Genomic DNA, 23903 nt, shown 5'->3' with positions numbered 1-23903 from the left:
GTATGAACCTCTAGGCTTGAGGATAGTTCATTGACCTAACAGACCATCATTGCATCAGCCTCAAGTTTATAAAATGAGCAAGTGCCCACGATCAGAGAACATAATAACTCAACACTTCAGAATCAAATGGCTGCCCAAGGCAACAACCAGCTGCTGAAAGGGCAGAACACGCCAGCCATCGCAGCCAATTAGAGCTGGGACTACCACTATATTTTAACGAAATGCCAGAGACCATCTGCACTAAAGCGATTAATGCAATTTGGATTGAAAAACAGAAAAGTTGATTCAAAGCTGGAAAACACAGGTTGGAATAGAAGGAAAATCAGATGTTCTGTTCTAGCACTAAGGAAGCAGAGAGTGGCCTAATCTAGTAATGGGTCATGCAGAAAGGCTGGGTCTGCCCCAAAAGCCTGGAAGACAACAATTTCGAATCAAAGCTGGAAAATATCGGCACAGGATGCATTTGCAATGGGCCGAGAGTAAAAGGAGGGCAATCTCTTCCACGGCTGCATTCAGATAGTGGTCAGTGGATTGGACCATACGGAGGAAGAGCCATGCAGGAAGGTCTGTCCATAGTCAACAGAGTGACTGTGCACTTTTATCTCCTTGTCTAAAGATTTATTTTGCACTCTTCTGCTTAAAATGGCTCCTGTTGGTTGGACTGATATTTTCAATATTTTGAATGCTTCCTCTCTCCGATCAATTTTCTTTCTCTTCTGCCTTTGACCTTTGGAGTTCAGTTAATTATGTCATTCATTCTCTCCTAACATTCCTTCAAGTGCAGCGGAGAATTAGCCAGTTGTCCTATGAAGCTGAACAAAATGATTTTAGATATTCTCTGATATTATATTCCTCCATTGGAAGCACCTTTCCTTCCCTAGTTTGCAGAAATCCAGCACTTGTGAAAGGGCTTATAAAAACGTCTCTGAACAACTATCATTGGTCTTTTGGGTCAAATAGAAGGAGGAGCAGGAAACAAGGAAAGGAATTGACTCAGGTTGGTGAATATCCCAAACCATATAAAGGGAGAAAGGATTAACCTACATCCCTGTTCTGGCTGTCTTGAAGGGATGTGTAAGAGGAAGTGTTCTGGAGGCTTTTGATACTAGACATGGACTTTAGAATTTGGGGCTAGAATTTTGCACCCAGGGTTGGAACCCAATTCAATTCCCGATATGGCTGGCCAGCAGTGAGAGGTTCAGAACCATCCATACTTTGATACAGAAAGTTAAGTGAGATTGCTATTGCTTATCAAGATTTTTTAAAATTTATTTTCATCCTGCCTTTATTACTTTTAGTAAATGACTCAAGGTGGAAAACATACCTTATACTCCTTCCTCCTCCTATTATCCCCACAACAACAATCCTGAGAGGGAATGTGTAATGTATCTTTAAATGTTTTGGCGGGAAACAAGCACGTTGCTGATTGGTTAAAGCCGCCGGTTGAACTGTATATAAGGAGAGGTTTTTCCCCAGCCTGATTGCTGGGTTCACCATATATTAAAGAGCTGTTGTCACTACCCTGGTCTCCAGCCTCGTTACTTCCCGAACTTAACACTGGCGACGAAGGTGGGATCTCGAGGCTAAAGAGCACCAGGCACGAGCTGAACGCACGGAAGAACCGAACCCAGCAAACTCAGGGCAGAAATGCGGAGATGGCCAGCTACACTCCGCCCGCGCCGTTTGACCCAGCCAGGGAGAAATGGGGAACGTACATGACCCGTTTCGAAAGCTTCCTAGAGGCAAACGAACTGCAAGGAGTTCCAGACAACCGCAAAAGGGCATATTTCCTGAGCCACTGCGGTCCCGAGGTCATCGACATCGCGGAAGCCCTGGCAGAGCCAACGCCGGTACAATCGGTATCGTGGCAAACTTTGCAAAATCTATTGAAGAACCATTTCGCGCCAACACTGTCCAAATACGTACGGCGTTTTGAATTTGGAGAGCGCAGACAGCAAGAGGGCGAATCCATCAGCGATTACATGGCCGCCCTGCGAAAAGCCTCCAAGGACTGTGGGTACCGAGACTTGGATGAGGAGCTGTTAGAGCAACTCATCCGTGGGGTCAGAGACATGCGTTTGCGGAGGCGGCTGCTATCAAAAAGCAATCTAACGCTGGCAAACGCTCTGGACGAAGCCAGAGCTCATGAGATGTCCACCCAAGCGGCGGAAACCCTACAAAAGCCACTCACGCCAACGGCGAGCGCGAGCGCGAAATCAACCCCGGTCCACAATGAAGAAATCCAGACCGAATCAGACGGCGAGGATGAGGAAGGAGTTTGCCTCACCGAGAGAAGGGGCAAAGAAGACCGGGATGTATGCGGAAGTTGCGGAGGGCAACACCAGCGTCAACGATGCAAGTTCAAGGACGCTACATGTCGGCGGGGCGAGAAGAAGGGCACCTGGCTCAAGTCTGTCGAGCACCCCAACCTTCCCGCCGAAAATTCAAACCAACCAATCAGAGCGCAGGATCGGCAAGGCGACCCGCGATTGGTCAAAACAAAAAGGGCGCGAACTCAAATCGAACAACCGTGATCATAGGCCGTGCAGCAACCCGCGTCGAGAAGAAAATCTTCACTAAACCGAAAATCGAAGGAGTGCCGTGCCGACTAGAAGTGGACACCGGGTCAGCGATCACAATCATGTCCTGGGACACTTTTGCGAAAGCTTTGCCGAGAATCGCCAAACGCAAACTGCAAACACAGCGGCTACGAGTTCACGACTACCAAGGGAATCGCATCCCTGTTCGAGGGACCACCTCCGTCCGCGTTGAGTACGGACCACACAAGAAGACCCTGCCCATCACGATAGTCGAAGGGACCCTGCCAAGTTTGTTGGGACTGGACTGGTTCCGTGCATTGGGCATGGGAGTGACTGGCATCTACAGAAGTGACTTTAACCTAAAAGACACACTCATGAACGAGTTCGAAGATGTCTTCAAGGACTGCCTGGGCAAGTACAAGGGGACCCCTATTTCCTTCAATTTAGACCCCCAGGTAGCCCCCATTCGGTTAAAGGCAAGGAGAGTCCCTTTTGCCGTTAAACCCAAGATTGACAAGGAGATAGACAAGCTCATCAGTCAGGGGATTCTGGTGCCAGTCGATCACGCAAAGTGGGAGACGCCCATCGTCACCCCAGTGAAACCAGATGGGTCAGTTAGAATCTGCGCTGACTACAAGGCGACGTTAAACAAAGCCTTGCAAAAAAGCGCTTACCCGGTCCCCGTGGTGCAACACTTGCTGCACTCGCTGGGGCAAGGGCACGTTTTTGCCAAGTTAGATTTGGCCCAAGCCTATCAACAACTGCCCGTAGACGCCAACACAGCCGAAGCCCAGACAATTGTGACTCACAGAGGTGCTTTCAAGTGTACCCGGTTACAGTTTGGGGTGAGTGTGGCTCCTGGTCTATTTCAAAATTTAATGGAGCGACTTCTGCAAGGGCTCCCGGGGGTAGTCCCCTATTTCGATGATGTATTGGTATCAGCCGAAAATTTAGAAGAATTGGGGGAACGTTTGAGAAAAGTTCTGGGCATTTTCCGGTCAGCCGGTCTAAAGGTTAAAGTGAACAAATGCCAAATAGGGGTAGAATCTGTAGAGTTCTTAGGCTACAGAATAGACAAGGAAGGAATCCACCCCACTGAAAGCAAGGTCAAGGCAATAAGAAAGGCTCCAGCGCCTAAAAACAAAGCAGAGCTACAGGCATTCCTGGGTCTAGTGAACTTTTACGCGGTCTTTTTGAAAAATAAGGCAACTGTTGCCGAGCCGCTACATAAGTTACTGGGAAAGAATACTGCTTGGTCTTGGGGAAAGACGGAAGCTAGGGCTTTCGAAGCAGTAAAACATCTACTATCAAGCGATAGTTTACTCATACAGTATCATAGCACAATGCCATTGGTATTAGTTTGCGATGCTTCCCCTTACGGGGTGGGGGCTGTGCTCAGCCACAGGCTTCCAAATGGCACAGAAGCCCCAATAGCCTTCTATTCCAGAACGATGTCCTCGACTGAGAGGAACTACAGTCAGTTGGATAAGGAAGCTGTAGCTATAGTGTCAGGGGTAAAAAAGTTTCACGAATACGTTTTTGGTAGAGACTTTGAAATTGTTACAAACCATAGACCACTGTTAGGGTTACTGGCGGGGGACCGCCCAACGCCCGTGGCACTTTCGCCCCGATTGACCCGATGGACTATCTTTTTAGCCGCCTACTCCTACAAACTGTGGCATCGACCGGGAAAAGAGTTGGGGCATGCGGACGCATTAAGCAGATGCCCACTACCAGGGGCGATCGAGGACCCCACTCCGGGGACGCCCATACTGTTGATTGACTCTCTGGACTCTGGCCCAGTCACGTCTAAGGAGGTGGCTCGGGCGTCACACCGAGACATTATTTTGAGAACTGTACTTGGTTGGGTACAAAGAGGGTGGCCCGCTGCGCCGGGCGAGCGTTTTAAAGAGTTTGTTAAGAAACGTGGGGAACTGTCGGCTCAAGGGGGGTGCCTGCTATGGGGGGATCGAGTGGTGATCCCAGAGAAATTGAGGAAAAGGGTGTTGGATCTCCTCCACGAGGGGCACCCAGGGATCGTAAGGATGAAGGGTCTAGCGAGAAGCTATGTGTGGTGGCCCTTAATGGACTCAGAAATTGCTGAGAGGGTAGGGAAATGTCAGGCCTGCCAGGAGTCCAGACCGCTACCCCCAACGGCCCCGGTTCGGGAATGGGAGAGACCCCAGGGGCCTTGGTCTAGAATACACATTGATTTTGCCGGCCCCTTCCACGGCCAAACCTTCCTGGTAGTAGTAGATGCCTACTCCAAATGGCTGGAAATCATTCTCATGAGATCCATGACAGCCGAGGCCGTGATCTCAGTCCTACGGCACCTATTTGTAACCCATGGGCTGCCCGACACGCTAGTTTCCGATAACGGCCCGCAATTCACGGCAACCCAATTTGAGGAGTACTTGGCAGAAGAGGGCATCCGACATGCCCTCTCGGCGCCTTTCCACTCTGCGACGAATGGCCTTGCAGAGCGTTCCGTCCGGAGCGCAAAAGAGGCATTGTCCAGACTTAAGCCAGGCGACTGGCAAACAAAAATCGATGTTTTCCTGGCTGTCCAACACAGAACCCCCTGTGTCACAACCGGCAGAAGCCCAGCCAAATTATTAATGGGCCGAAAGCTCAGGTGCCCCCTAGACCGTTTAAATCCAAACTATACGCCGGAGGGTTACAAGGGGGAAATCGGAAAAACAAGAGAAATGGACATAGGAGACCGAGTGTGGGCACACAACTATGGGGAAGGCCCAACCTGGATAGCAGGACAAATCTTAAACAGAACAGGTCCAAAATCATACTTGGTGGAGTTAAAGGACGGCCGAGTATGGAGGCGCCACATAGACCAAATACGAAAACGCATAGCCGAACAATCTGAATTAGTCGAAACGGGCCCTGACTATACAATGTTTGATTCCACAGCTGACTCAAACCCGGAAAAATCGCAGGACTTATCTGAGTTTCCAGAGGTCCAGCGACGCCCACAGGTTCCAGTAGAAAACAGCAGGGACGACTCTGCTAATAATCCAGGGCCGGATGGCCTAGAGAAGGAGCTGAGAGGAGCAAACAGCCCCTCCGGTCAGCTCGACCCACTCCCAGGGAATGTACTGCGCAGGTCCGAAAGAGTCAGGAGACGCCCAGTCTATTTGCGTGATTACGTTGAAAAATAATATGTAAATATCATGTAAATATGGGTAAAGTGTTTTCTGGGAGGGAAGGAGTGTAATGTATCTTTAAATGTTTTGGCGGGAAACAAGCACGTTGCTGATTGGTTAAAGCCGCCGGTTGAACTGTATATAAGGAGAGGTTTTTCCCCAGCCTGGTTGCTGGGTTCACCATATATTAAAGAGCTGTTGTCACTACCCTGGTCTCCAGCCTCGTTACTTCCCAAACTTAACAGAATGACTGACCCAAAGTCACCCAGTCAGTTGGCTTTCATGGCTCAGGTGGGACTAGAACTCAAAGTCTCCCATTTTATGGTCTGGTGCCTTAACCACTAGACCAAATGGCTCTCAAGGTGAAAAAATTATCTCCCAAATCTTCCAAGCTTATAAGATTCCAACTTTGGCCAGAAAGATTGGATTATTCTTGTCAGAGATCCTTGTTGATAGTTTGTGAGTTGTGATTTCCCTTTTCCATCTGTCTTATATTTCTGTTCCTAAAAGGGGTAATTTGAAAGAGAAATGCAATTGAAAGATGCATTGCTCTAGTAAAGTCTGCACCTTGATTCATGTAATTATTCGGGATGATGATAGAGTAGGCGAGTGCCTGTCAACAGCCTGAAAGAACATTTTACTTGAGATATCCATGCCAACTTTCACTGGCAAACCAAATGACATGTTAAATGTATTCTACTTTAGTTCCTGTTTTCATTTTTTTTTAAAAAAATTGTAAGGAAATGATTATCTGGATCAGATTGGAATCACCATATGTAGAGTGAGGAAATGAATCTTTTTCTATTCGGCTTTCTAAAAACCCTCTTTATTCACACACAGTTCCTTTAAAAAACAACAACAACCCAACAACAACACACCAAAGTTAAGTCTTTCTAAATGCAATAGTCCTGAATTGGTAGAACAGTAAGTAGGGCAAGATAATAGATACGTAAAATGTGTATTACCTAGTTGTTCTGTAATTATGAAAGAAGGAAACCGTATATATACCATGGTTCCATATGAATAAGCTTTGGTCCATTTAATCTAATTTGCAAGGAATTCTCTGTTCATCCACCTATAATAGCTATTTGTGCATCCATTACAAAAAAAAAAAAAGACTGCTATGAAAAGTATCCTATCTGGAGTAAAACACCCATGAATTTCCTAGAACAGGGATCTGCAAACTTGGCTCTTTTAAGACTTGTGGACTTCAACTCCCAGAGTTCCTCAGCCAGCTTTGCTGAAGTTGTAGTCCACAAGTCTTAAAAAAGCCAAGTTTGCAGACCCCTGTCCTAGAATCTTTACTGTCTGTTTTTTTTCTTTTTAAGCACTTGTTTATCATTTTAATTCTGTCCATCCATTTATTATTTTGTTTTCTTTCATAGCTACTATTTTATTTCCTTCTATTTTTTTCCCTCTAAAAGATGGGGATGATGAGATAAAATTGAGGTCTATTTGTTTCTGAAATGAGCTGATTTTCAGGTAATTTCAGGAGAATTGGAAATGGTGAAAAACCTGTTCAGAAACACACCCATTTTCAAATGGAATCTCCCTGAAATGCAGTGATTTGGAATTCCTCACTCTGCAAGAAAATGTACGTATTTCTGACTTGTCTGTTTCTTCAAGGAAAACTTCAAGTGATCAGTGATGAAAAATAGGAGAAAGCCAACATTTTTATGATAAAGCGTTGTAGTTTCTAACCTCAGTGACTTTTCTTGGATCTTCTTTAATCACAATGTTTCAGAGGTGAACGAGAGATATTGCCAGAGAATACAATGTGCAGGGCCCTCTCCTAGTAATTGCTGGGGGCATCAGGAAGGATAAATGAGGCTTGGTAGATTTGGTGCTATGTGTCAAATCCCAGCCTTTCCCAGAACATGGCATGTTTTTTAAAGAAATAAAACAATTGGCCATTTTGGGGATGATTTCCTGAAATGAATCTTCTAGAACAGGAAGTGACAAAAATGATCCAGAACAATTCCTGTCCTGGAATATTTTTTTTTATTTGAATTTATATCCCGCCCTTCTCCGAAGACTCAGGGCGGCTTACACTGTGTTAAGCAATAGTCTTCATCCATTTGTATATTATATACAAAGTCAACTTTTATTGCCCCCAACAATCTGGGTCCTCATTTTACCTACCTTATAAAGGATGGTGGAAGGCTGAGTCAACCTTGGGCCTGGTGGGGACTTGAACTTGCAGTAATTGCAAGCAGCTGTGTTAATAACAGACAGACTTAGTCTGCTGAGCCACCAGAGGCCCTTTGCCATATTGCCTTATGGAATCAGGAAACTGCCCTTGGACATGCAAACGCTAAGATAATAGATTGTATTATATAATACTGTTGGGAGAGAGAGAGAGAGAGAGAGAGAGAGAGAGAGAGAGATTTCATAAAAGTATCGTTGAAATTTCATTTAGTTCTATACCAAGTAGGAAAACAATAGCAATTTCTTAATTTCTAATAATAATTAGTGGGAAATAAATAGGTTTGGCAATCCAAATCCTGATTCAGCCATGTACTGTCAATCAGACTGTTTGTAGTGTCTCCAAAGAAAATCTGAAGTGAAGTGGGTTGTTTTTACAAATGACTGAATTGGGGTTCTAACTAAATTTGATATGTGCACACTATTAATAAAGTCCACCCTAAGTCAGATCAAGATGAAGATCATAACAGCCCAATTAGTGGCATGAAAATTGGGATTAAAACGTCTATGTGCTCATTTCACTGATACAACTCATATTTTTCACCAGTTGGATAAAAGAATGGGGAAGCTTTAGATCAAAATGTATTGTTTGTACTTAAGCAGCAGATGTGAAGAACATCTGTAGCAAGTTTTCCCACTGTGTCCTGCTCATGACCTCAGTTCTGTCCTTGAATTGAGGCAATGAATGGATGAATACATTTAAGCCAATGTATTCATGGCTGTCTTTGGCATAGAGGCTGCCAGTCAAGCATAACACTGAAGTTGTCCTGATGTATAAATGATTGAAAATAAGAATATTGCTACATTCCTTATGCTTTTATTTTCTTATATGGAAACGTGAAACAATGGTAAGCATTTAATACTTGTTTGTTTACAGAGCTAATATTTATTTTTGCTTGAATTTTTTTTTTAAAAGGGGAGCTTGGCATTAACCAAACGTTGTCATTAATGTACGTTAATTTTCTCTCTGAATGTCCTAGTTATTGATACGATTGTTTTCCCCCCTTTTGTAATTGGGAAAACAGGCCTGCTTTAACTGCACCAAGGATTAAAATCTAGCTGGAATTGAAGTGGAAGAACAAGTTTTCTCATTTCAGCTATGTTTTTAGCAGCAGTTCTCGGTTTTCAGTCCTGGAAATGAAAATGGTAATTCAAGTCACACACAACCATCCAGTCACCTTCCTAGCAAAAGGTTTGACAGAATTCTTCCAAGGATCTCTGCTCAGAAGCATCCCTTAAAAGGAGTTCGTGGTTTTTGTTTTTTTAAAATCTGTGGTTGTTTTGTAAAGATTCATGTTTGCGAAGTTAACATTCCACGATTTTCTGAGGACATGGCAGCACCCTGTTGCAAATCCTCTGAAAGGCCCTTGCTTGGCTGTCTGCTCCCACACAAAGAAGGGTTTGCGCCCTCTTAGCAGAACATCTGTTATGTGTTTGGGAAAGGCAGCAGGAAGCCTGCAAAGTGAAATTGCAAACATTTGCTGATTCTCTGTGTAATAAGGGATGTTTACATCACTGCTTGCCTCAATGGAAGGTCCAGGGGAGCTCTCCTAGATTTCCTCATCTAAGGAGTATTGCTGGTATGAATTTGCATAGCCATTGGTTGCACCAGTAGATGAAAAACAGAAAGGAATGAGTCACCAGGATTTAATTATGGAAAGCTTTAGAGGGATGGATTCCCCCCCCACCCTTATTCATAAGAGTACAGAGGGGCGACAACAAATTGAAAGGCAACTATTTTTTTTTTTTTTTTGCAAAACAGTAAATAAATTAAGAAGCTCTGCAGTGAAAGCTTCTACTCATTTCACGAGGTCTGGCCTGTAAGCTTTACCTGTAGAAATGGATGCACTTAACTGACTTAGAGTTAGGATCCTTGAGGTTCTGATGAAGGAGAAATCTTTAAATCTTCTTTACTGCTACTTTATTCCCTTTAGGTAATTAGGTTCCCTTTTTTCAGGGTCAAAAAAGGCCATTTACGGTAACTGCCAGAGTGTCTGAGGTTTCGGCCCTTCCATCTGTATTACTTCAAGATCTCATCGATATGCAGGCAGCCTGAAAAATATTATCCAGATGTTTACCTAGTATCTCCCATTATAGTGTGAAAGCTTTATCATCTTCCTTTCTGAACTTCTACAGCCAGTGGTCTGATTTATTTTTTATTTTATTTTATTTTATTTTATTTTAATTTTATTTATTTATTTATTTATTTTGTCACACAGTATATATAAGCATAAGCATGAAATAATTATACAATATATAAGCATATATATAAGTATGAGTATGTAATAACTATATTAATTGGATATAATGAAAGGAAAACAATAGGACAGGAACGGTAGGCACGCTTGTGCTCTTATGCACGCCCCTTACAGACCTCTTAGGAATGGGGTGAGGTCAATAGTAGACAATTTTTGGTTGAAGCTTTTGGATTTTGGGAAGAGACCACAGAGTCTGGTACTGCATTCCCAGCATTAACAACTCTGTTACTGAAGTCATATTTTCTGCAATCAAGATTGGAGCGGTTAACAGTTACTACTATTGAGCAAAGTACCACATATCCGGTACCTGTGCATTTTGTTTTTTTTGGCCTAAATGTAGAACCTTACTTTTTTCACTGTTGAATTTCATTTTATTAGACAGACTTGAACATTGGGCACTATCTAACAAAATGAAATTCAACAGTGAAAAAAGTAAGGTTCTACATTTAGGCAAAAAAAACAAAATGCACAGGTACCGGATATGTGGTACCTTGCTCAATAGTAGTAATTGTGAGAGGGATCTTGGAGTCCTAGTGGACAACCATTTAGATATGAGCCAGCAGTGTGCAGCAGCTGCCAAAAAAGCCAACACAATTCTGGGCTGCATAAACAGAGGAATAGAATCAAGATCACGTGAAGTGTTAATACCACTTTATAATGCCTTGGTAAGGCCACATTTGGAATATTGCATTCAGTTTTGGTCGCCATGATGTAAAAAGGATGTTGAGACTCTAGAAAGAGTGCAGAGAAGAGCAACGAAGATGATTAGGGGACTGGAGGCTAAAACATATGAAGAACGGTTGCAGGAACTCGGTATGCCTAGTTTAATGAAAAGAAGGACTAGGGGAGACATGATAGCAGTGTTCCAATATCTCAGGGGTTGCCACAAAGAAGAGGGAGTCAAACTATTCTCCAAAGCACCTGAGGGTAGAACAAGAAGCAATGGGTGGAAACTAATCAAGGAGAGAAGCAACCTAGAACTAAGGAGAAATTTCCTGACAGTTAGAACAATTAATAAGTGGAACAACTTGCCTGCAGAAGTTGTAAATGCTCCAACACTGGAAATTTTTAAGAAAATGTTGGATAGCCATTTGTCTGAAATGGTGTAGGGTTTCCTGCCTGGGCAGGGGGTTGGACTAGAAGACCTCCAAGGTCCCTTCCAACTCTGATATTATTATTATTAACATTAAGCTTAAATCTATTGTGTGCTCATGTATTGTTGCAGTTGAAGCTGAAGTAGTCTTCGACAGAAAGGACATTGTAATAGATGATTCTATGAGTTAAACTCAGGTCATGTCAAAGGCGGTATAATTCTAAATTTTCTAAACCCAGGATTTCAAGTCTGGTGGCATAAGGTATTTTGCTGTATTCAGAGGAGTGGAGAACTCTTCTTGTAAAATATTTCTGGACACGTTTGATTGTATTGATGTCAGAAATGTGGTATGGGTTCCAGACAGTCGAGCTGTATTCAAGAACTGGTCTAGAAAATGTTTTATATGCTCTGGTTAGTAGTGTAGTGTTTTTGATTGAAGGCATTATTTGGAAGTAAAAATTTCATAATTAGGAAGATTTGTTAAGAACTTTCAGAAGTAGCCTTACGATGAGACTCAGAGATTGTTGTGGTTTTAGAAACATGGCACAACAATTTCCTCATGTCACAATCAAGGTCTCCCCTTCATGTTGCTAATGACGAAGGTCTGATCTTAGTTACTTGTTGAGAGCATCAAGCAGAGATGGTTAAAGGTGCCCAGTATCTCTCAACCTGATAGCTTGAGGATATGATGTGTTAGCCTCGGAGTAAAAACTTATAATCACAGCAATAACAATTTAACCAATAGATTCTTCACTCACAATTACTTAGATTATTGGTCTAATAATTATTTTGCCTGTCTGTGGTTTGTAGGAAGGCAATAGGGATGGGCAGATGGAGGGAAATATATTTCTAAATTGCAATGTGGGCATGAAACCATCAGAAGAAAATAATGGCCTCTTGTAAATTAAAATATAGACCTAGGATAAAATTATGTCGCATTTGAAATAAAGATACAAAAATAATCAGGATTGCCTTGGCAACCCATACAAAATACAGCATAATTGGTGCTTGATCAAGAGATTTTTACAGAAATAATCAAAGAAGCAGAATCTCTCTTAATATTTTATGTGCAGTATTAGCAATATCAAAACGAGGCCGCAGCTAGCAAAAATAATGGCTAAGTAGTTCAATGCAAGAAACCTGTGGTGGGGGGGAGGGATTGAAATGTGCTGGGGGTAATTCCTGCTCTGATAGCTTTCCTCGCAGGATCAGGCTGATTGTTGTGTCTCGCCCGCTTTCACCGCAGCCGGGGCCTTCTTATCTGCTTCCGAACGCTGAGGAATGTCCTAGTATGCCTCCCGGCCCCAGCCCTGGCTCCATGCCCAGACAGGCTGAGGAGGAAGAAGTACCTCCAGCCCCCAGCTCTGGCTCCATGCCCAGGCAAACGGAGCAACTAGACCCCTCCCCCTCTGCCACAGTATGTGAGCCTGAGGGAGGTCAATTACCAACAGCTGCAGACTGGAGTGACCCTCGCTTCAGAAGAATTGATAGGCGGCAGTGACAGAAGGAAGGGAGGGGCAGGCCTGGATAAGTGCTGAGTCATGGAGCCACACCCCATGGCCTATATAAAGGATCTGCTTTCTGGCATTCTCTGAGTCAGGCAAAAGCCTAACATATCTTGCTGAAGTCACTTTCTGGTCTCCTGCCTGCCTTGAGAACTTTGCTAGGGCTTTGGCAGAGCTGCAGAGGCACGCCTGATTCGGATTTCCCTGACCCGGTCGTCAGCGGAGGAATGGGACACGACACTGATGAAGAATTTCCCAGGAAGCTTCTCTACACAAAGAATGCACCATCCTGCTCTCTGGGCTCAGGGAAATGCTGCCCCGGACAGCGGAACCACTTGCTGAAGGAGAAATATCTATGAAAGCACAACTTAAAAAAAAACATAATAATAATAGATCTGTTATCCAGGATTTAATTTTATATGGAAGCGCTAGCCTGTCCTGTGATACAAAGATCTGGATGAAAGAAAAGCATGGATCTAATACCTTCTAGTTCTGCGATGCAACAGCCTAGGAAAGGGTCTTAAGCCATCGTCTGCAACAGGGGTGTCAAACTCGTGTCATCACCTTCTTGTCACGTGATATATCGTGACTTTTCCCCCCTTCACTAAACTGGGGTGGGTGGGTGGGGGTGGGCAGCACGTGACGCATCAGGTCTGTGGGCTGTGAGTTTGACACCCCTGATCTGCAGAAATTCCATCTCCTTGATTGGAAACTCTTTCAAACATTCTGCAAATGTTGCCAGGTTTCATCAGCCAAGACAGAAATAGCATGGAGACTTATATACCCTGTTTTCCCCAAAATAAGACATCCCCTGATAATAATCCCAATTGGGCTTTTGAGTGCATGGCAATAAGGCCAAGCGCTTATTTACTATTTATTTATTTACTACTTATTTACTATTTACTATTTACTTATTTACTATTTATTTATTTACTACTATTAATCGTTTCATAGTTCCCATCACCAATCTCTTTCCACTTATGACTGTATGACTATAACTTGTTGCTGGCAATCCTTATGATTTATATTGATATATTGACCATCATTGTGTTGTAAATGTTGTACCTTGATGAACGTATCTTTTCTTTTATGTACACTGAGAGCATATGCACCAAGACAAATTCCTTGTGTGTCCAATTACACTTGGCCAATAAAATTCTATTCTATTCTATTCTATTCTATTCTATTCTATTCTATTCTATTCTATTCTATTCTATTCTATTATTTCAGGGTTCAAAAAAAATAAAAGACGGGGTCTCATTTTCGGGGAAACACGGTACCACTTTACAGTGCTTTACATCCCTCTCTAAGCAGTTTTACAGGGACGCGGTGGCTCAGGGGCTAGCACGTTGAGCTTGTCAATCGAAAGGTCCTTATATTATATAATATATATACATATATCTTATATTGCCTCCAACAATTTGAGTCCTCATTTTACCCCTGCATCTAACACAAATTACATACCGGCTTGATTTTGATACCACCAAGCAAAAGTTGCATATGTGTGACTTTGATCTTGTTTTTTTTTTTAAAAAAAAAACGCAACTTATCTAGCAAGGTGAAGTCTTTAATTCAGTTGTAAACAAATTCCTGACAATGGAGATAATCACGTTAATAGAGGATTGAGATGTATGGTGCCTGTCATGAAGTCTGATGGACAACTATGGCACTGTCTTAATTGGTATCTCACTCAATGCATGCAGTAGGGCAGACACTGAATTTGGTCATCTGTTCTGATGACTGGAGAAGATTTCCGTGACTCTGTAGCTACAGTATATAGACAGTTTACCTTCTGGTCAGTTTTAAGCTGGTGACTGATATAAACCTCTATAACGGTAAAAATCAATTAAATTGGTCCAACTTAAGTAACTGATGAATAGGTGTACTGAATGTGCTTGGAGAATTTCCTGCCTCATCCATCAGCAATGCTGCTAAAGCTTTGGCTGATCTATGGAATATGAAGTTGGTCCAAATGATTGACTACCTCTCCTGAGCATCCTTTTTTCTTTCAACATAGGTCAATCAGCACCTGCTAGGTAACTGATAGAAGATTGAAGAACATATGGAGGCACTCCATTGTGGAGGACTGAACACAGAATGGAACCATCTTTCAAATACATTGAAATCCCCACTCCCCCCGCCCATGGCAAAGGCTACAAGCAAGTGTACAAGCGTACACTTGTACAAGTGTACAAGCAAGTGTACTTACTCCTCTGGTTTCACTGAGATTAAGATTTGGTGGGGGTGGGAAGATAAAATATTAAAAGTTGACTATCAGCAGCTTTCATCACTATGTGGAGACAATCCTCAGTCTGATTCCTCTTGATTTAGGAACCAGGTCGGGATAGGTCACAGGAAGGTAACCTTAGCAATCATTTGTCAGCTTCCCTTCAGCTTGTGGGTTTCAAGGATATGAAAGGGTAGGTTGGGGGAAGAGAGCCACCCTTTGCTTTCTTGACCCTTGTCCTCCCCGGCTAATTAAATTGCTCAATCTGGGACTGGCCTTATGGTTAAGTGGAGTGGATAATAAGTCCTTGGAAGATGGAATTTGTACTTGTTTGTTTAAAAGAGGTGATGATAAGGCCTTTGTTTAAAAAGATCTCCCTTGACCTAGAAGATCTTATTATAGGCCAGTCTCAAATATTTCCTTCTGGGATAAAATGATTAAGTGACCTAGCAACTCCAAGTGCAACTGAATGATCTTCTGGCTCTATTTCAATCAAGCTTTCATCTGAGATAGGATACCAAAATCAGCTGTAGGAACAACCTTAAGAGCTTCAACCAAGACACAGAAAATCAATATGAGTCTGAGGCAGAAATGTAATTTGAGAAAGTGTTGCAGGCTTCACCCTCCTTAGTTCTCTTGAAGATACAGTGAAGGGTGGGGTTGGGGGAGAAGTGCAGACTTTTGCACGATTCTGTTTCTATAATCTTAAAATAAAAGTAGTATTAGCAGTCATAATTTTGGCTTCCTACTCTGACCTATCATGAAGGGCTGATAGGATGATCTATATTAGAAACTAGATGGAAGAAATGCAGTTCCAATTCTCTTGGCCTTCTTTGGAGCTATCATGCCATTAATCATGGTATCCAGTCTGTCAGGTTGAGGTTTGAGGGCACAGGCTTGCAGTAGTTTCATTCCTTGAATGTATCTGTGTATTCAACACATACCATTGAATCAGTGTTGAAATCCAATTTTTTTTTTACTACCGGTTCTGTGGGCGTGTCTTGGTGGGTGTGGTGTGTCTTGGTGGGTGTGTCTTGGTGGGCGTGGCAGGGGAGGGATACTGCAAAATCTCCATTCCCACCCCACTCCAGGGGAAGGATACTGCAAAATCTCCATTCCCTCCCCTCTCCTAGGGGAAGAATATTGCAAAACCTCCATTCCCACCCCACTCTGGGGTCAGCCAGAGGTGGTATTTGCTGGTTCTTCGAACTACTCAAAATTTCCGCTACTGGTTCTCTGAACTGCTCAAAATTTCTGCTACCGGTTCTCTGAACTGCTCAAAATTTCCGCTACCGGTTCTCCAGAATCTGTCAGAACCTGTTGGATTTCACCTCTGCATTGAATGTACTTAATTTTGATAATGGTCTCAAAGAAAGAGAAGAGTGAAGTATGTTTAGGGTAGGGTTGCTCTTCCCTAGAAAGACAAGGTTCTCCGTTCCCTGACCCACTGCTCAACTCTTCACTAGACTCAAAGGTGGCAGCTGAGACAAAGAGCTTGAAAGTGTCCCAACGGTTTCATCACTCATGCCTGCTGATGAAAGGCTACCATAGGAACAACAACAACAAAAATGAGTTTCTATGGCAGAGCGTCTGAAAAGCCACCTCTCTGCTCATTTTAAACAAACAAGTGAAAAAAAGTGACCAAAGAACCTTGGCACCACAGAAGGACAGAAAGCCGAACAGCCAAGAGATGGAAATGGATACGACTTCTCAGTATGAGAACTTGCCCATCTTGAAACTTATGCTGTGATTCAGAACGTTCAAATATTCATAGACCGATGGAAGTTGGGAGTTTTTTGTCTTTGCCTCAAGCACAGTCAAAAAGTATTTGGCTGGTTTCTTATCCAGGCATAAGAATTCTAATTTCCCATCTAGATGAAGCCAGATACCCGAACCCTCCTAATGTTCCTCACTTTATGAGCCCCTCTGGATTAATGCTAATCATCACAATTCCATTTAGCATGGTGAATATATATCACGCGAATCGCTGCAGATGCGTGCATCTCCTTTGCCATTTTTATCACTTGCAATCTGACAGAGAGAGATGAATTTGGGAAGGCATACCGTTTTTCTATCCTGAGGTATAAATCTTGATTTTGGACAAACACACATGTACTCCCTGAAAGATTAATCTATCCCTGCCAAAGACTTTTTTTTTTGTCACAACATTATATACAAGCACATATAATGAACGAAAACAATAGGGCAGGAACAGTAGGCACTTTTGTGCACTATGGACTTGCCAGGTCTTCAGCCCAGAAAGGAATCTATATATAGAGAAGAGCAGATTTGTGACTGTTAATGGAAGAGGGGCTTCTTGGAAGCAGTCCTTGCCAGTAGTGGACCTCTGAAACAATGTAGACCTCACCTTCGCAAAGGAGAAGGAATGATGGAACCATCAAGGTAGGCGATCTGGAAAAGGTTATTCTATCCTGAAGAAAGAGGAAAGCGAGAAAAAGAAAGTCGGAGTAAGGCCACCTTGATTTTATTTGGCATAAAGCGGAGTGGAGCAAAATTCTAACATTGGAGATTCGACCCCACAGTAGAGTTTATTGCTGGAATATCTATTGCTTCTGTTTCCTGACCTTACCTTTCTCAGAGGGCTGACATCCATCCTTCACAGCGCCCAATGTAGAGGATTCTCTTGATAACTACTGTCACAACATTTCATGCTAGGCAGATACCATTGTCTTCTCTCCCTTTAGATTTGCTGCATTTCCATTGTTTGCAGGGTTTTAAACAGCTTTACCTTCTAGCAGCTATTTTAGTAAATTGCTTCACCATTCAACGGCACTGAACACACCTTTGTTTTACTGTGATTTATACTGAGAACGGTTCTGTCAGCTGGCCAGTAAATCTGAGAAATGAATAATTATGATCCCCTCCTTCTGAAGGTGCTAGGATTTGTAAAATGCCTTCGGACATCATGTTTAGTTGGGTCCAGAGCAGTGGTGGGTTGCCCCCTGTTTGGACCAGTTCTATAGAACCAGTAGTAAAACCGGCATGATGCTCCGCCCAGTGACCCAGACATCATCAAAAGCGATCTGCGCATGTGCAAAACAATGCACGTGTGCACAAGCAAAGTAAGCGTGCGCACACGGGCACAATGCAAACTGGTAGTAAAGGTAAGTAGAACCCACCCCTGGTCCAAAGAACACTGGGAGAAGAGTGAGATGCATGAATGAATGATACCCACAATGAAAGAATGGATGGTGAAGTGAATGGTGTTGGCAGAGATGGCAAAATTGACTATTTTAATTTTTAAAAAGACTTCCTCTCTACCTGGGAACTACTTCTGGATTTTCTGCTTGAAACGGAAAAAAGTGAAATTTTAATCTTGGCATTGATGCCGAGAACTGCTTGTGATGGTAGAAGTACTGTGTGCTGTAATTTACTCTATTTCAAGAGTTATTATAATTCATGCTTCTTTCTGTGCTAAAGAAAGAAGTTACTTTAATTTTGCTTTTTTTCCCTGTTGTCCCGTTTCTTCTCTTTTTCCTTGTTCTTTGTGTTTTATACTTTTCTGAAATTTAATAAAGTTATAAAAAAAAGATGGAGGGATCAAGGATGGGTCAATCAAGAGCGACAAACTATAACATTTAAATGGAATTGCCAGGTTTAGAAGCCTCTTGAATTTCTAGATACTGAGCACCTGAACAAGTTAGTACCAATGTCCTGGAAGGCACTTTCCAGAGACGTCTATGAAACAGAAAAAAATAGGACCCTAGGTTTAACTAGTGGTACTGTCTAGGCACCTTTGAATATGAGATGGACATGGTCATGGAAGGGAAAAGACTGATTTCAGCATTTGTTGACGGAAGGTTCATCATGGACTTCTCTCTATATCAGACTCTCTCAAAACTCTAGTACGTGGAGATACACAATCATATTTTTACAACTTTTTTTTAAACAGGTCAGCTGTAGGGAATTTTGTGGAAACGGTAGTAGAAGCATTGAATGATGCATAGATGAAAGACTGTCTTTTTCTTTCTTCCAAAGTCTTCTCTCTTTCCTTCCTAAAATGCCATTTTAAAATGAGAAACAGAAGCAAGCAGAAGCCTGTTCAGAACTGAAGGGAGAAAACCTTGACCACATCCAGACCTACTTTTTATGTATTGTATTTTGAAACATTCATTTCAAAAGTTGAACTTGAATGGAGACTGGAAGAGATTTTCAAACCACAAACCTAACCAGCCAATTATCCAACCAACAACCAACCAACCAGTGGTGGGTTTCAATTTTTTTTTACTACTGGTTCTGTGGACATGGCTTGGTGGGTGTGGCAGGGGAAGGATACTGTAAAATCTCCATTCCCTCCCCACTCCACGGGAAGGTTACTGCAAAATCCCCATTTTCTCCCAATCAGCTGGGACTCGGGAGGCAAAGAATAGATGGGGGCAGGGCCAGTCAGAATTTTAACCACTCAAAATTTCCGCTACCGGTTCTCCAGAACTGGTCAGAACCTGCTGAAACCCACCTCTGCAACTAACCAACCAGAACTGTGATATAGGGGGGGAAAAGGCACTTGCTGGAGGCAGGGATGGAAATGGCTGGGATCTTGAAATATCCATTTAAAAAAAAATCTTACTCCTAATCTCCTTCCACATAAGGATTCTACCACTTTGAAAGCAGCTCCAGATTTCTTTGAATCCATAATACTGGCTGCATTTGAAAAGTGAATCAATTCATTTCTGGCCTAGCGCTGGCATATCAGAAAACCTAATAAAAGTCATTGTGGCTCATCCTTTTGGCTGGTCTGTTTGCCTATTGTAGGAATACTTTGTTCACCACATTTCCTGCTTCTGACCCTATCAGGTGTTCCAAGAATGCAATTGGTTTAATGGCTGTTCAGTTCCCTGTATAGACACCATCTTGAATCTTTTTGCTTAATGCTAATGCACATGAAATAAGGATCTGGATGGTTTATTTTTTTATTTGTTTGTCAAACATGTACAAGATAACAAGTATAGGTATGAACATGAATGTGAACAAAAGAAGTAAATACAGATAAATGGGAACAGTAAGACAGGGACAGTAGGCACGCTGGTGCACTTGTGCACGTCCCCTTTACAGACCTCTTAAGAATGGGGTGAGGTCCATGGTAGACAGTTTGAGATTGAAGCTATGGGGGGTTGAGGCTGTAACAATGGAGTCAGGTAGAGCATTTCAGGCTGTAACAATGGAGTCAGGTAGACCACTCTGTTGCCGAAGTCGCATTTTCTGCAGTCGAGTTTGGAGCGGTTTACCTTAAGTTTGTATTGATTGTTTGCCAGTGTATTATTGTGGTTGAAGCTGAAGAAGTCATTGACAGGCAAGACATTGTAGCAGACAATTTTGTATACTATACTTAGATCAGACCACAGGAGGCACAGTTCCAGATCTTGGAGGCATAGGGAATTCTATTGTGAGTAGAGGAGTGGAGTACTCTTCTCGAGAAATGCCTCTGAACTAGCTCAGTCGTGTTAATGTCTGATATACAGTGTGAGTTCCAGGTGGACGAGCTGTATTCAAGAATTGGTCTGATAAAGGTTTTGTATGCTTGGTGTGGAGGGAGGACAAACTGTTTAATGCTGTATCTTTTCATAGGGGAAGATATTTTAACCTACTCCAGGATTTGCACTAACTTGTGCATGTCATTTATGAAGCAAAGCCTTGTGGTCGGTGTTTTGAGATTACAGAAGTGTGGATGATCACATCTCATATTCAAGCTGTTTGAGAGAGATTGAGGAATGGAGGTGATGCCTGTGTGGAAGCATTCCTAATGACATTTCTCAATATGAGGTATGAATTGGACCAAGTAAGGCAAGAACAAAGTGGTGAACTCATTAAAAAGGAATGCAGTAATAACACAGGCATGGAAGATACAGCAGCAGGCAAACTTGTAGATGCTGCAATTTAAAAAAAATATTGCACTGCCAACAGTTCTGATTGCAGAGCTTTTTGAGTTCCCAGGAGAAATCATAAATAATCATAAAGTGTCTTTATACCAGAGAGTGACGCTCTTCTGGTGTCACTTACAAAAAAGCATCACATACATTTACAAAGAAGCAAAGTGATGAACCTGTTCTCTTCTCTATACCTGCTAAACCACACCCCGGTTGCATATAAAAGCAATTTATTTATATGAAATATAATTTATTTATATAAAATAAATTTATTTTTATTTTATTATGTTCTCTGAAATGTTGGACACTCTTCAAAAAATGAAAGGATCACATTAAAAAAAATTCTAAGCATGCCTATTAACCCAAATTAATAGAAGCTGGCATTTTTCTTCATTGTTTATCAGTTCCACCCTGTATGTATGTATGTATGTATGTATGTATGTAGGTGGGATTCAAACTTTTTTACTACTGGTTCTGTGGGTGTGGCTTGGTGGGTGTGGCATGGCTAGATGGGCGTGGCAGGGGAAGGATACTGTAAAATCTCCATTTCCTCCCCACTCCAGGGGAAGGTTACTGCAAAATCCCCATTTCCTCCTGATCAGCTGGGACTCGGGAGGCAGGGAATAGATGCGGTGGGGCCAGCTAGAGATGGTATTTACCGGTTCTCTGAACTACTCAAAATTTCTGCTACTGGTTCTCCAGAACGGGTCAGAACCTGCTGAATACCACCTCTAACCCACAACCCGGTTGCATATAAAAGCTTAATTTTTTTTTTTATTTTGTTCTCTGAAATGTTGGACATTCTTGAAAAAAGACACTGGAGTGAAAGGATCACATTTAAAAAAATTCTAAGCCTGCCTATTAATCCAAAGTAATAGAAGTTGGTACTTTTCTTCATTGTTTACCAATCCCCCTATGTATGTATATATGTATGTATGTATGTATGTATGTATGTATGTATTATGTATCTCCTTAAAGTAAGTGAATATTTCTTACAGCATCCCAAATAATATCAGGTAGGACAGAGAGAATTGTGACACCCTGCCCCCAAGGACTTATGTGCACAGCTAAGTACCCACGAATGCCATGCCGCAAATCCTTGTGCTAATACCACTTGATTCCACTTACATTTTATTTGCAACACTGTCTAATATGCACAGCTCTTTCAAAGCACACCAACAATCCTATTTCCCTGGGATGTTTCATTTAATTCTCTACGGATCGATGTCTCATTCTTCTGTCTCATTTGGGTTATTTATAAGATCCCCCATTACAGCGATATACCAGGGCCCTGTACAGAGGAGAATATAAGGGGGCTGGACGGGTAAAGGAGCGAAAATGTTATTATGTCAGAAAAAACTGAGGGGAAGATATTCTTCATACCAGTATAAACTGGCATGGTTTAATCCAATATAGAAATCCATTTTCTCTTTTAAAGGTAGTTCAATTATTTTGGAGCAGAAGCCATAATATCTCACACACACACAAAAAAAGGAACAGCTAGATAGCAGGCACCTGTCCAATTTTGTCCCTGTTCTTTTCTTTTCGTAGACTTCTTTTTCTGGTATGGGAACATATTTACAGTCTGGTTGCATTCAGCTCCCTTCCTTTGCACCTCCTTGTGATATATTTATAAAGCCCTTGGTTTCTGCTTGCTATATTCTATCATCCACATTCCTGTCAATTGATGCCACCATTCGGGAACAGCTTCTGACCATGGACTGTATCATCCCATGATGAGTTTGTTGATCTGAACAGAAATCGTGGGGAGGAGAAGCGGAGGAACAAGCCTGATATTGAAAGAGAAAAATACGAAAATAAAAGAAAGGTTGAAAATCCAATTCTTTTGCCTGGCAAATTGCATTTGGGAAATAACTTAGCAAGGCCAATCAGCCACATATCACCGGTGAAAAATGCATGGCTAGTAAATTGTTTCCTATTCTTGCTGCAGGCAACTCACTTCTAAAATATTCCCATGATTATTTTGTTTATTCTTATGTTAAACGTATAAACTGTAAAGCTAAGTATTGTTTCCAACTAGGTTTTTTTAAAAGCAAGTACTTAATGATGGATGCTAAACTTAAATGTATTTTCTGAATTTAAAGGGCCATAAATAATCAGTACCAATGTGAAAAATTTTCTCTCCTTCTTCTGCTGGCTGCATGCTCACCAGCAAAGCAGGTTTGTGTCCATTTTTATTTCAGGAAAGAGAAATGCTATGGCGCTTAAAGTTACATTATGTAGGGAAGTTCACTACTCTGCAAATGATCCACTAGTGGCAGGGGTGAAATCTAACAGTTTCTGGCAGGTTCTGGAGAACCGATAGCAGAAATTTTGAGCAGTTCGGAGAACCGGTAGTGGAAATTTTGAGCAGTTCGGAGAACCGGCAAATACTACCTCTGGCTGGCCCTAGAGTGGGGTAGGAATGGAGATTTTGCAATATCCTTCCTCTGCCACACCCAGCAAGCCACACCCAGCAAGCCACACCATGCCCACCAAGCCACGCCCACAGAACCGGTAGTAAAAAAAAATGGATTTCACTACTGACTAGTGGAAAGTCTCTGTTAAGTTTGGGCAGTAACGAGGCTTGAGACCAGGGTAGTGACAACAGCTCTTTAATATATGGTGAACCCAGCAACCGGGCTGGGGAAAAACCTCTCCTTATATACAGTTTAACCGGCGGCTTCAACCAATCAGCAACGTGCTTCTTTCCCGCCAAAACATTTAAAGATACATTACACTCCTTCCCTCCCAGAAAACACTTTACCTCCTATTTACATTATATTTACATATTATTTCTCAACATAATCACGTAAATAGACTGGGCGTCTCCTGACTCTTTCGGACCTGCGCAGTACATTCCCTGGGAGTGGGTCGAGCTGACCGGAGGGGCTGTTTGCTCCTCTCAGCTCCTTCTCTAGGCCATCCGGCCCTGGATTATTAGCAGAGTCGTCCCTGCTGTTTTCTACTGGAACCTGTGGGCGTCGCTGGACCTCCGGAAACTCAGATAAGTCCTGCGATTTTCCCGGGTT

The sequence above is a fragment of the Ahaetulla prasina genome, chromosome 1, assembly GCF_028640845.1.
Source record: "Ahaetulla prasina isolate Xishuangbanna chromosome 1, ASM2864084v1, whole genome shotgun sequence".
In the NCBI taxonomy this organism is placed as follows: Eukaryota; Metazoa; Chordata; class Lepidosauria; order Squamata; family Colubridae; genus Ahaetulla; species Ahaetulla prasina.
This window is presented reverse-complemented; position numbering follows the sequence as displayed.